The sequence below is a fragment of the Neofelis nebulosa genome, chromosome 13 (assembly GCF_028018385.1).
Source record: "Neofelis nebulosa isolate mNeoNeb1 chromosome 13, mNeoNeb1.pri, whole genome shotgun sequence".
NCBI classification, from domain to species: Eukaryota; Metazoa; Chordata; class Mammalia; order Carnivora; family Felidae; genus Neofelis; species Neofelis nebulosa.
The window spans coordinates 80,898,080-80,911,504 of NC_080794.1; the positions used below are offsets into that span (position 1 = coordinate 80,898,080).

Consider the following 13,425-nt stretch of genomic DNA (forward strand, 5'->3'; position numbering starts at 1 on the left):
AATTGCATTTCAGAAAGATTTCTTGGTTTTCATGTTTACCATCAGTATAAAAGTGCTGGTTTTCCTGTACCGTTGCCAACACTGGGTATTACTATTTTAAAAAATTTTGCCTATTTGATAGCATAAGTTATTATAATTGTTTTAGTTTATATTTCCATTATTAGTGAAATGGAACATTTTTGGTATATTTAAGTGCCCATTTGTATTTTTTGTCACTTGTCTAGTCTTAACCTATGTGTATTTCTCTGGATATTTTTGTTTCTTAATGATTTATATTATAATATTTAAGGTTAATAACGTTTTGTCACTGTAGAGTTTTTTTCCAGTTTGACATTGGCCTTTTATTTTTGCTTATGCTTTGGATTTTGGGGTTTTGGATGGGTAGAGAATATGTTTTAAAAATACATAAGCCAGTCTTTGGAGATTACTTACCATTTCAATAATTACATTTAATTTTTTGTTTTTATATAGTGTTTTAATTTAACTTTATAGGTTAGAAAGATATATTTTAGAAGAATAGAGGGATTTAACTTTTTTCTTAGTTGTTTTGCCCATGCCATATATTGAAATGCATCCTTTTGTCATTGATTTGATGTTTCTATGATAAGTTCTTGTTTGACATTTTTATTATATGCCCAGTATTGTTTTCTTTTTTTGATGAGAAAATTGCTTTTAAAAAATTTATTTATTTAAGTTTATTCATTTACTTTGAGAGAGAGCGCAAATGAGGAAGGGGCAGAGAGACAGGGAGAGAGAGAATCCCAAGCAGGCTCTGGGTTGCCAGCACAGAGCACGACATGGGGCTCGAACCCATGAAACTGTGAGATCATGACCTGAGCTGAAACCAAGAGTCGGACACTTAACCGATTGAGCTACCCAGGCACCCCAAGAAAATTGATTTAAATTTTTTTTTAATTCAGTGTCGTTAACATACAGTTTATATTAGTTTCAGGTGTACAATATAGTGACTCACCACTTCCATACATAGCTTAGTGCTCATCAGGATAATTGTACCCAGTCTTTGTTTTCTAGGTTTTTTGACATTTCTTTTATTGACTTATTCATCTGTCTACCATATTTTACTGATTGCAAGTCGTATATTTTCCACATTTTATCTTTACGTTTGGACTGCATCTTCTTTTTTTTTTATGTTTATTTTATTTTTGAGAGGGATGGAGAGAGAGAGAGAGCAGGAGCAGGGGAGGGGTAGGGGGAGAGGAAGACACAGGATCCGAAGCAGGCTCCAGCCTCTGAGCGGTCAGCACAGAGCCCGATGCGGGGCTCGAACTCACCAACCGTGAGATTATGACTTGAGCTGGAGTCAGCGCTCACCTGGCTGAGCCACCCAAGTACCCCTGGACTGCATCTTCTAATCAGCTGTTGCCTGGATGGTGTTGACTTCTTGCCAAAAGGGTTTGCGTTATTTTCTCCCAGTTACTGGGTGGGGCACTACCAACCTGAGCCTGCTTAAGCTAATTTCTCTGCTTCAGGTATTTGGACTATGCTGCTAGTATGAATTCAGACACAAAATTTGTGGGCTGGCAGGGCTGGGGGACCAGTTCACATACCAAGGAATATCCTTTCCCTTCTTCCCATCGTCAAGGAAGAGGCGTGCAGACTTCTTGGCTGTCCTTTGTAGAGGAAGGGTTATTCTTTTTACCCCTCATTGAGGCTGTGGCCATTCCGTGTCCCCACGTTTTGTGATGGTCTCTGTCTCCTTTTAGAGTCTGTATCCTGAGCATCTTTTTTTCTTTGCCTAAGATGGGTGCCTGAAATGATGGTACGTCTCACAATCGATGGTGTCTTATACTTCGTGAAATACAGTGTTTTAGTGACCGTAACAAAGATTTTGCTGTCTGGCGGTGCAAGTTCTGAGTATACGAAGGTCTTGGCTGTTGTCGCAAATGACTTTTGAAATGACCCAAGTTCCCCTGACAGTGTCTTTCCCCAAAAGAAAGCAAAAGCTAGCATGAAAAACTAAGAACCTTTCATTTCATACAGAATTTTTCACTGCTCATTGTTTTACTTCTCCTTATACTTGGTTGTAAAATTTGGGCCAGAACTTTGGTTCCTGAGACTGTTGTAATAGTGTACGATAATTGAGAATATGAACAGTTCTTCTCTACTTGGTTCGTGTAAGCTTAGGTCAGTTTTATTGAATAATTTTATGTTTTTCTCCTTAGTCCTTTTTAGAAGTATGCTTTAAGGGGCTCCTGGATGGCTCAGTTGGCTGAGTGTCCGGCTCTTGATTTTGGCTCAGGTCATGCTCTCCCGGTTCGTGAGTTTGAGCCCCGCATTGGGCTCTCGCTGACAGTGTGGAGCCTGCTTGGGATTCTCTCTCCCTCCGTCTCTCTCTCTCTCTCTCTCTCTCTCTCTCTGCTCCTTCCCTGCTCATGCACTCTCTCTCAAATTAAAAAACTAAAAATAGAAAAAGAATTGTTCTTTAAAAAGCCTCTCATGAATCTGACAGAAACTTTCTCTCTTATTTTCCATACGTGTTTTGTTCTGGAGAGCTACCAAGCTGGCCGCTCTCAGTGAACGCCCCTCGCCTCACGTCCACCCCCGCGGAAGGCCCGAGGCCTTGTGCTCACGGGCTGTGTCCTTCGGAGGCACTTGACAGTATTTCTTTTACTTCAGGAAGGAATAACAGTGCATTCGTGGGTTATTACTGTAACTTTGTGAAGTTCGCCAGGTATTTTCTTTTTCTTCTAAAGGCTTTCTGGTCTTTCCAGAAAGTCGGGCCAGAAATTGCATTGCTGAGAAAACCCTCAGAAGACATTCCCAGTTTGCTCCCGTGATGGATGACAGAAAAGTGGTTCATCAGCGTTTGCTCAGAATTTCTCACATGTAGGAAGCCGTTTCAAAGAAAACGTACAGAACAAAAAGACAATGGAGAAAATCAGTACCACATGTGGACAGTATAGCTAAGAAAACGTAATTTGGAAAATGATGCAATTAAAAATTCCTCAGATCAGTTTAGTTGTACAGCTGTCAGAGTAATGCGTGATATCAGTGAAGAAGTATTTGTAGCATGCAGATGGTTATTTCTGTTTCTTAAAAACCTATTGTCAATGGGCCATTAAACTTGCATTTTTTTAAATTAATGTAGTATGTTCTTTTATTCAAGTATGGACTTCTTAAGAAACTATAGTAATACGACTTTCCAAAAATTTATATTCTACTTTCAATGTGACTTGCAGTTTCGAGCTGCTTTAATGAGGGGTCGTTGGTGTCGAAGAGGAAGTAACCAAGAGCACTTATATTCCGAGTTGAATCTGAGGTTTTATGAAGCCTTTCAGGCTCTCGCTGAGAGCGTACTTGTGGAAAGAAGTGAGATGCTCCAGAGGTCCCGTGAAGTGTCGTCCGGGCACATGCGCGTCCGCTCGCAGGGGTGTGGGGAGCAAATTGGAGGTTTTCCGTTTTGTCATCTGAGGAGCTGTGCAGTCGCCTCATTGCTAAACTTTCAGTTAATGTGAGAACCAAAGTAGACTTTTTAGGTTTTGGGGTGGGTTTTTTTGGTTCGTTTTTTTGCTTTGTATTAATTTCACATATACCAAAGTATTTCAGAGTATGAAATGTATTGCTTCTAGACTGTAGATCTACTTCCTGGAAAGACTGTTCTGTAATATTTCACTTTGTTTTACTATGACTTTAAAATCAAATTATCTTAAATATTTTCCTAATACTACATGGGAATGCCGATTTTTCTTCTTTTGTTATGCGATAGAAACATTTTACACTGTTTACATAGTTCTCATGGAACATAGACTTTTTTGAAAGCAACATATGATACACATTTTTTTGTGTATATATTCTAACTAGTGTGAATAAAACAGTAATGGCATTTTTAAAAAGCAGCATACGTCTGTATTTCTCGTCTTTCTTAAAAATGTTCCTGTGACTATTCCTGCATTCATTTACTTTTCATTGTGAGTATGTGCTGTATGTGGTTTGTTCCTAGCATTTACTCCTAATAATAGAATTAGGACAGAACCACTTTAGAGCTGAAGTGATCTCGGGCAACATGTGTTCATTCCAACCAACCTCATTCTCCGGCTGAGGACGCAACGCTGAGTGCCTTTCTCGGACTGCAGACGGGGGCTGGAACACAGTTTCCCTGAATCCGTTTTGGCCTTCATTTCTCTACACCTAGTACTATTGTTTTTCACTTAATAGCCACTTACCTTCCCCAAACTGACGACATAAAGAAAAATGAGGGTTGTTTATGGATACTAAACAAAATCCAGTTTGAATTTTCAATTGACAAGTGGTTTCGTCTGCCTATGTCTTTTGAGTCTTGTGCAAAGAAGAAGCACCTGAACCAGTGTGCAGAGAATAAATTGTGTACCAGCTGAGTTTCAGGAATTTTGAGATTTTAACACTTGAAACACGTATTCGAATCTTTTGGTGACTCTGCCTGTGGACGTGTATTTGTATTACTCTTCAATTTCCGTTAAAAAAAAAAAAAAGCGCGTAGTTCGTAGTTCCCATGAGGGCGGAATCGGCATCTATTAGCGTGTTGTTCACTATTGATAGCATATCAGGCCTGGCACAGTCTTGTCTCATACTAAATATTCCAAATATTTCTTGAATAAAAGAATTTTAAGAATCAAAAACATGGTTTAATGCATGGAAGAGGCCTTGGAAGACCATCCAGATCAGTGGTCTGCAAAACTGAGAACTTTCACCAAATTCCAGAACATAACCTAGACGTGAGCATAGCTTCCAAGTCCAGCTGGATCTCCCCACTTCCCCCAGGAACCACTACTACCCCCCCCCCACCCCCCCCACCCCCGCCTGGAACCTCCCACCCCAGCCCCTGATCCAGGTTAATGTCCTCACTTTCCCCAGGTGAGGAAGGTCATCTCTCGTCCTTCTGAAAGGGTTTCAGACCCAGAGTGTGGGACCAAAAAAAGCAGGAGTGTCTGAAGTTGGAAAAGTTGGAAGTCCCGAGTCCTCATAAAACCGATGATGGTAACCTGGCTGGTTAAGTTGATGTGTAACAAGGGGAGAGAGCTCTGTAGCTGTGATACACCTGTGTGTTTCCTGGGTCTCTCAAGTAAGGGTGTTTTCTCAAAACGCGAGTGTAATCATAACTACACAGATTATATCATAGTAGATAACCGCCATCCCGGTGGGAAGACCGTATGTGTGAGATAGTCACGACAGGCGGTCTGACTGTGAGCAGTGACGCTGACCCTGCGTTCCTGCTGTTGGGCCTTCTCCTCGAGATGTCTGTCATACTTCCGGCAGGTTATCAGTCTTGTCCTGCCATTTCACCTCCGAATGAGCTTCCCAGACCTTGACAGCCTCATAAAGAGCTCTGGCACCCATGCGCCCTGGTGTCCAAGCCCTCGGCTGTGGCTCCTGGGGCAAGACTTTGTCCCCCAACTTGTCGGCAGGCACAGCGTGTTTTGGTTTTGGTCCGTTTCCTCTGCCGTGCGATTCCTCGACCCCGCAGTTGTGTGACACTCAATGGAAATGTGGGGAAAGTGCGTGTGACAGCACCAGGCACGTAGCAGCACTCAGAACGCCCGGTTCTGTCGCCAGGAGCACTCGCGTTGGGGAAGACCCAGGCCTTCGTGGCTGGCTCACGGCCACTTCTCTCCTCCCTGGGTTGTACTTTTGCCAGGTTTCTTGTAGCCGAGAGCAGCTAGCGGCTGTGCAGGTGTGTGAAGCATGGCGACCTGGAGGAGGCGGTGGTCATTAGAAAGGAGGATGAGGGACAGCGGAGCCAGTGGGGTGGGATGGCGGGGGTGGGGATGCTGACGCTTCTTTGCTGCTTCTCGCAGGTCAGCAGGACCGTTAGAAAGCACCTGTGGGCCACCAGAGCGGCTCAGTCAGTTAAGCGTCCGACTCTTGATTTTGACTCAGGTCACGATCTCATGGTTCGTGGGTTTGAGCCCCATGTCGGGCTCTGCACTGATGGTGTGGAGCCTGCTTAGGATTCTCTCCCTCTCTCTGTCTCTGTCTGTCTCTCTCTCTGCCCTTCGCACACACTCTCAAAATAAATAAAAATATACTTAAAAAAAAAGAAAGCACCTGTGTGTTACTTCTGCATGCCCTGATTCCCTAAGCTCTTTTTGGGATAAAGATCAAGAAAACATGTTTTTCCTTCTTAAATTCTCTTTTCTCCCTGATATTTCGTTTTCCTGCTTTAAAACATCAACCCTTCTAGATTTCCTCCAAACTCACTGGCCCCGCAGAACACTTGGAAGATGACTTCACGTCGTGACCACCAGGGGGAGCTCGTGAGACAGCGCAGCCTCTTCATACCTCAGTCTCCGGTCCAGGGGACCGATTTTACGTGGGTGGTATACACACGTAATATCCCCGGAAACTACCACAAAATACAGTTCAGCATGTGAAACCGCACGATGACACCTCAAACAGACCGGGGATTATCAAGGACCCATTCTGGAGCTAGTAGATTCGTTAGAGGGTGAGCTGCAGGTTCAGGTTCATGAACAGGTGCAAATGGCATCCTTGGGATGACCCACCATGTTTTTCTTTCATTCCTTATGTTAAAGAGTGACTTCTAAGAGACTCTACTATGGAAATTTTCACGTACTCAGAAGTATGGAGGATGGTATAATGAATCCCCTGGTACCCTTCCCCTCCCTTCGGAGGTACTGGCAGGGACAGCCTCTTGAGGTGACCTAAAAGGACAGGTAAGTAGTGGCCAGGTGGGAAGTGGGGAAGCGCATTCAGGATGTGTGGGAGGCTGTCCCGTGGGAAAGGGCGTCTCCCGCTCAGGCTGCTGGAAGAAATTAGGTTGTTTAGGCGTGAAATGTGAAGAAAAGAACCCTATGAGTGTGTTGAGTCTAATCGTCATTAACACTGTATTTTTTTAAAGTTTATTTATCTTGAGAGAGAGTGGGGGAGGGGCAGAGAGAGAGGGACAAAGAGGGAGCATTCCAAGCAGATTCTGCACTGTGGGCACAGAACCTGATGCGGGTCTTGAACTTATGAACTATGAGATCGTGACCTGAGCAGAATGCTCAACCGACTGAGCCACCCAGGTGCCCCATTAATATTGTTTTAAAGACAACATGCCTAGAGGCGCCTTTTCTTTCGGTAGCCACTGAGTAGCATTCGCTCTTGTGGACAGGAGCGCAGTTTGGAATATTGGCAAGTGCTCTTAACCTGTGCCTCTCGGATCTGCGTCCAGCTGTTTGTCTTTACCGGTGAGGAGTTGCAAAGCTGTTTTGAAGGGCACTTCTGACTCCCAGAGAAGCTTCAGGTAAACAAGGCTGCTATCGTTGGAACGTTCCTTCCCGGACGAGAGCTGGGGTGGGAACCTGGGGGGTTTGGGTGCCGACTGTGTTTCCGGCAGTGTGCATGCTCCAGCTCTTTAGTATAGTTTTTACGGGAGCCTGTTGGAGGTGGGTGTTACCCCATTTGACAGATGAGAAGACTGAGGCTTATAGAAGCCGGCCGTGTTGCTGGGGCCATACAGTTAGTATCAGGGCTGAATAAAGTGCACCTAAACCCCCAAAATGAAAATATGGGAAGTCCTTTGAAATACTCGCAGACTGCCTGCCCGCCTCTGTATGGAAGCGCCTAGGCAGTGACGGAGCTTACTGCATTATTATTGCATAAGCCAAATCATCTTCAAAAGATACCTTTGAAAGAAAAGGATAAGTTTTAGGAGCTGCGGATTCTAATGGGCTTTGTCGTTTTGGCCTGAAGTGCTCTTGTTTTGACAGAGGGCTAAAAACTTCTAGTTAATGAAGATTCCCAAATATTGGCCTAAATGGGACCTAGACGTTTGCACAACAACCCTCTGAACTGAAAAGGGAGGAATAAATGCAAGATGGTCTGTTTGACCTCAGGGTGTCGAAAGCGTCCTGGTCTGTGTGCCCACCCTGGGCTTCGCAGAGACCACTGCCAGGCTGGCCGTCCTCAGGCCGGTTCTCCATTCTCCCTTCCGTGACCCGTTTGCCTCAGTCCCAGGTAGCCACAACACCGTCCTGGCTCGGCAGTCCAGCCTGAACCTCAGCCCTCCCAGCTTGTCCTCAGACGCTGCCCCTGGCTTCCCCATCCCACTGAGAGGTTTTCCTTTGTTCCCAATCTCCTGTCCCCCTTGCCCTCTTCCCCAGCCTCTCTCTGGCTTTGCCTTCTGCTCCCTCCATGAATCAAGCCAACTCTACGCTCTCCCCAGTGGCTTTTCTTTTCTTGGCTGTGCTGCCCCGAGCTGCGAGTCCGGCCTCTCTGTGGGACCAGAGCCCCGTCCCACCTGCTCCCTGCACCTGTCTCGGCCCCATGTGGCCGCTGCCTCCCCCAGCCCCTGTGCCTCAGTTTGGTCTCAGGGGTTTATTCAAAAAGCACAGTTGAACAGGGGGAAATGACTACCGGGATTCCAGCCTTTGCCTTCAAAGGACGTTGAAGGGAGGCGAACAGACATGCAGACCCTTTTTGCCCCTCTTCCCTGGCCCCCACAGCCTCTCCACGCTGTCCTCAACCTGGTGCCGCACCCTAGGCAGAATAGCCACGTCAGAGTGACAGGTTCCCACCTGAATATCCGAAAGCCAGGAGAAGGGAGGGTAAACGTCTTCACCCTCTGCTCTCCAGCACCCCTGTGTGGCGGGTCACCTGGTGAGGGGAGTTCCTTGAGCCACCGACCAGGCCGCAGGTGCCGCTTCTAAAACACACAGAGGTCCCGGGACGTGTCTGTTAGGCTGGGGAGCTCACCTTCACTTCAAGGATCCGGACTGAATGCATTTTGTTGGTCTGAACAAAAAGCTTTAATTACAAAGCTTCCCCCGTGAAAAGATACAAAACTCCCCACCTGCCGAAGTATCATCTTGTGTCAAAAAGTTTCTCTAAATGGGATCCATGATTGCTCTTACTAGGTAAATCTTTCCAGATGCCATCTAGAAATTCCTTAATTTGCCTCTTTTGGAGTGTCGCTTTTCGGTCATTCATTACAACTTGCTTTAGGTCATGTCTTGGTCACGTGTGGCAACAGGACAGATTTTGTTATTTTGTTCAGCATTTGGGCAGGAAGCTCTTGAGTCTTGTGTTTGAAACACGGGTTGTTTGGCAATCAAAAAGAATGAAGTCTTGCCATTTGCAACTATGTGGATGGAACTAGAAGGTGTTATGCTAAGCGAAATTAGTCACTCAGAGAAAGACAAATATCATATGACTTCACTCATATGAGGACTTTAAGAGACAAAACAGATGAACATAAGGGAAGGGAAGCAAAAAGAATATAAAAACAGGGAGGGGGAGGGGACAGTGGGTGATGGGTATTGAAGAGGGCATCTTTTGGGATGAGCACTGGGTGTTGTATGGAAACCAATTTGACAATAAATTTCATATATTAAAAAAAAACAGGGAGGGGGACAAAACATAAGAGACTCTTAAATATGGGGAACAAACTGAGGGTTGCTGGAGGGGTTGTGGGAGGGGGAATGGGCTAAACGGGTCAGGGGCATTAAGGAATCTACTCCTGAAATCACTGTTGCACTATATGCTAACTAACTTGGATGTAAATTAAAAAAAAAATTAATTAAATTAAAAAAAGCAACACGGTTGTGAGGTACAGTTGCTTTTTACCCCTTGAGACTTGGCCTCATTTTTTTTTTTTTTTAGCTCAAACGCCTTTCACCTAACTCCCTTCAAAATTCATTTCCCAATGCCTTAGATGGCCCTACATGGTTTTTCCTTTTCCCAAATTAGCTTTGTCAACACCTGAATCTCGCACGGCTCTGGTCTCTGGACGACAGTGTATTATCACCTTCCTCTGTCATCACTTTCTGTCGATGGGGCCCTGTGGAGTTTTGTTGTCTACGAAATGACAATGTTTTGTTACCTGAAAGTGATAGTTCACCTCAACTGTTGTCAAATATAATGAGTTCTGAATTGGCGATTTGGAGTCTCAATAAGTCTCCTCCAGAAGAGACATGAAGATTAAGGTTTCTGATCCTTGGGCATCACTAGTCAAAACATGTGCTGCTTCTGTGCAGAGAATGAAATCCACCCGCTGGCTGCAATTTAGAGCCACGTCTGCTTTCTTCGGTACTGAGAGAAGAACATAAAGTCTTCTCCTTGTCATATCTTTAAGTTCTGGAGAGCTTTCTTGAATAGCAAGAGTGAGTGTGTGCAGTAAACTGGAAGTACGTTCCCAGTCGCCAAGCCTCAAAGGGAAATGAATATTTGAAGTTGTTTTTATTTTATAGATGTTGTTTCATTTTGCATGGTGCGAATCCCAACCAACTGAAAAGAAAGTGGCCACTTTTTATTTTTCTGGCTACAATTGAGTCTTCCCCCCTAAGGAAGAAATGGCTTCACAAAATTTTTTAGGGTGAACTTTTAGCCACTTAAATAGGAAGAGGACATGAACAGATAATTCACTAAAAAAGACTAGTACACTTGAAATGAAACGTTCATGCTTGTTACTTATCTCAGAAATACAAACTAAGAGGGAAGAAGAAGGACATTTTTAAAAAACTGCTCATAATGGCAAATTAAAAAAAAAAAAAGACGTGCACAGAACTCACATTGCTGGTAGGAATATCAATTGATACTTCTTGCCAGAAAACAATGTGGTATACTGTGTGTTAAGAGCCTTAAAATGGTCTCATAGGGGCGCCTGGGTGGCTCAGTCGGTTGGGCGGCCGACTTCGGCTCCGGTCATGATCTCGCAGTCCGTGAGTTCAAGCCCCGCGTCGGGCTCTGTGCTGACAGCTCAGAGCCTGGAGCCTGTTCCAGATTCTGTGTCTCCCTCTCTCTCTGACCCTCCCCCATTCATGCTGTCCCTCTCTGTCTCAAAAATAAATGTAAAAAAAAAAAAAATTTGAAAAAAAAAAATGGTCTTATAACCCCATAGTTTCACTTTCAGAAATAGTCTTAAAAATGGACACAGATTTATATACACTGGATTATTCATCAGGGGAGCTTTTTAGAGTGAAGATCTGGAAGCAAAATAAGATGGTCAGTTTGGGAAGAAGTCAGGGAAGAGGAAGGGAGACATGAGATTTCACACATTTCTAGTCTTGGCCACCAGGAATCTTACTGGGCAGTGAAAGCATGTGGACTGTTTAGTGCAAATCTGTTTATTTTTGCAAGTATAAAAACAACCCACGTGCATCTCCTGTCTGTACAGGGTCAGCATGTCAGAGGCAGTGTCCTCGCGCAGAGTGCCACCTGAAGTGGAGGGAAGCCAGTCTGGGCGGACGATGGATGTGTGTAGCTTTAAGGGTGGCTGGACTTGGGGGCTCAAGACCCTCCTAACCAGTCCTGAGCAATCTGAGCACTGTGGGGGGCGGTGGGCTTGGGTTGCAGACAACAACAAAGCCAGCGTGGGGTCCCGTCTCCTGAGTCCAAAGCCCATTTGTGTCCACCTGGAGCCCAAAACTTAGTGACAGCTTCATGTATCACTTCAATGTTTGTGGCTTTGGAATGGCACAGGCCCGTTTTACAGGTAAAGAAACTGAGATCAGAAAAGCGGATGGGGCACCTGGGTGGCTCAATCGGTGAAGCGTCTGGCTTCGGCTCTGATCATGAAATCGTGGTCTGTGAGTTCAAGCCCTGCATCAGGCCCTGTGCTGACAGCTCAGAGCCTGGAGCTTGCTTGGGATTCTGTATCTCCCTCTCTCTCTGCCCCTCCCCTGCTCACACTCTGTATCTCTCTCTCTCTCAAAAATAAATAAACATTTAAAAATATTTAAAAATAAAAGGAAAATGGAGTGACTTGTCTAAGACGACACAATGATTCGGTGGTGGAATTGTCAGAGTAGAGAAAGCAAGAATGGAAAACTGAGAGGAAAGGTCAAGATTTTCCTTACTGCTTTTCTTATGTTCCTCCCATGTTTGGACAAAATATCTCAGTGTGTTGATCAAAAATTCTTTTTTTTTCATGGATTTGGAAGGGAGAGGAGTATGTTAATCATCTAAAAAATTATCCTGTCCCTCATATGTGGACGTATCTCCCACAGCATCCTTACCTTTTCTGGCGTCGTATAACTGTCGATAATGTGCCCCTGGGGCCTGGACAGCTGTTCCTTACTTTAGTGGGTTTTGTCAATATCTTGGTTTTTTTTTTTTTTCTCTCTTTCTGGATTGGCTGGTGCTACCCACCTGTCCGGTACCCCCGCTTCAGTGCTCTGCATAGGGTCCCATGTTTGTATTGGATGGAACAGGCGCACGGTAGGGACGAATATGTTAATTGATGTAAAATACAGAGCCTTAACTTTATAAGCTTGAGTCAGACCCATACGAACGTTAAGAGCATCTTTAGCAGTGGCAATTATTTCTCTTACTGGTTTGCACTTGCCCCTTGGCAGAACGTTTCATGAACTTCACTGCGTTTGATCTTTGTGCTCATTAAGGGAAGAAGGCAGGACAGGGATGATCATCTCCATCTTTATAGATGAGGGGACCGGGGTTCCCAGGGGCGACGTGACGTGTCCACAGAGACTCGGGAGTGGATGAGGAAGCTGGGACCGGAGCTCACGTCTTTCCGTCCTAGACCTGCCCTAGACTGCATCCTAGACTGCTTGCTGCTCCTTGGGAACACATTTCGTATCAGTATATAATTGGGAACTCTGCCAGACCCCAAAGTGTGTAAATATGAAATAGCTCTTGACGTCGTGTTGTATTAGAAATTTTGGAAAATGGGGAGAGGCATAGGTGAGAAAATAAAATTACACCATTTCTTTCCTCATAAAAATGGAATCACATTTGGGGCACCTGAGTGGCTCTGTCGGTTGAGGGTCCAACTTTGGCTCAGGTCATGATCTCACCGTTCGTGAGTTCAAGTCCCACGTCAGTCTCTGTGCTGACAGTTCACAGCCTGGAGCCTGCTTCGCATTCTGTGTCTTCCTCTCTCTCTGTCCCTCCCCTGCTTGCATTCTGTGTGTGTGTCTCTTTCTCTTAAAAATAAACAAACATTTAAAAAATGGAATCACACTATAATGTTTGGAACTTACTTTTTATGTGTGTTATTGCTTGAATTTTCTGTCATTGAAAAATCTTCTATAAAATTAAATCACTTTTTACTTATCCAATCACCATCATTTGGTTTTTGAATTGTTTCCAATTTTCCAAATATATATGCACATGTATGTGTGTGTATAGGAAGATAGACACATTAGATCGACCTTTTGATGAACGTCCTTTCAGAGAAAGCTTTGTGAACATTTGAGTTAAGATGTATTTATTGGGGCGCCTGGGTGGCTCAGTCGGTTGGGCGTCCAACTTCTGCTCAGGTCATGATCTCGCAGTCCATGAGTTCGAGCCCCGTGTCGGGCTCTGTGCTGACAGCACGGAGCCTGGAGCCTGCTTCGGATTCTGTGTTTCTCTCTCTCTCTCTCTGCCCCTCCCCTGCTCGTGCTCTGTCTCTCTCTCTCAAAAATAAATAAACATTAAAGAAATTAAAAAAATAAAAAGATGTATGTATGTATTTTACATTTCTCT

The 13,425-nt window shown here is 44.6% G+C and overlaps 1 protein-coding gene across 4 annotated transcripts in view; it reads left to right on the forward strand.

Moving 5' to 3' along the window:
• SEC23IP (SEC23 interacting protein) overlaps positions 1 to 3,857 on the forward strand; it is a 43,022-nt gene extending 39,165 nt beyond the window's left edge. For 3 of the 4 annotated variants that reach the window (XM_058697953.1, XM_058697954.1, XM_058697951.1), the window contains exon 19: positions 2,733 to 3,857. The gene's annotated coding sequence lies outside the window, so the exon portion shown is untranslated. The remainder of the gene's footprint in view (positions 1 to 2,732) is intronic. The other variant, XM_058697952.1, reaches the window with a different exon arrangement.
• The last annotated feature ends 9,568 nt before the right edge of the window (positions 3,858 to 13,425 follow it).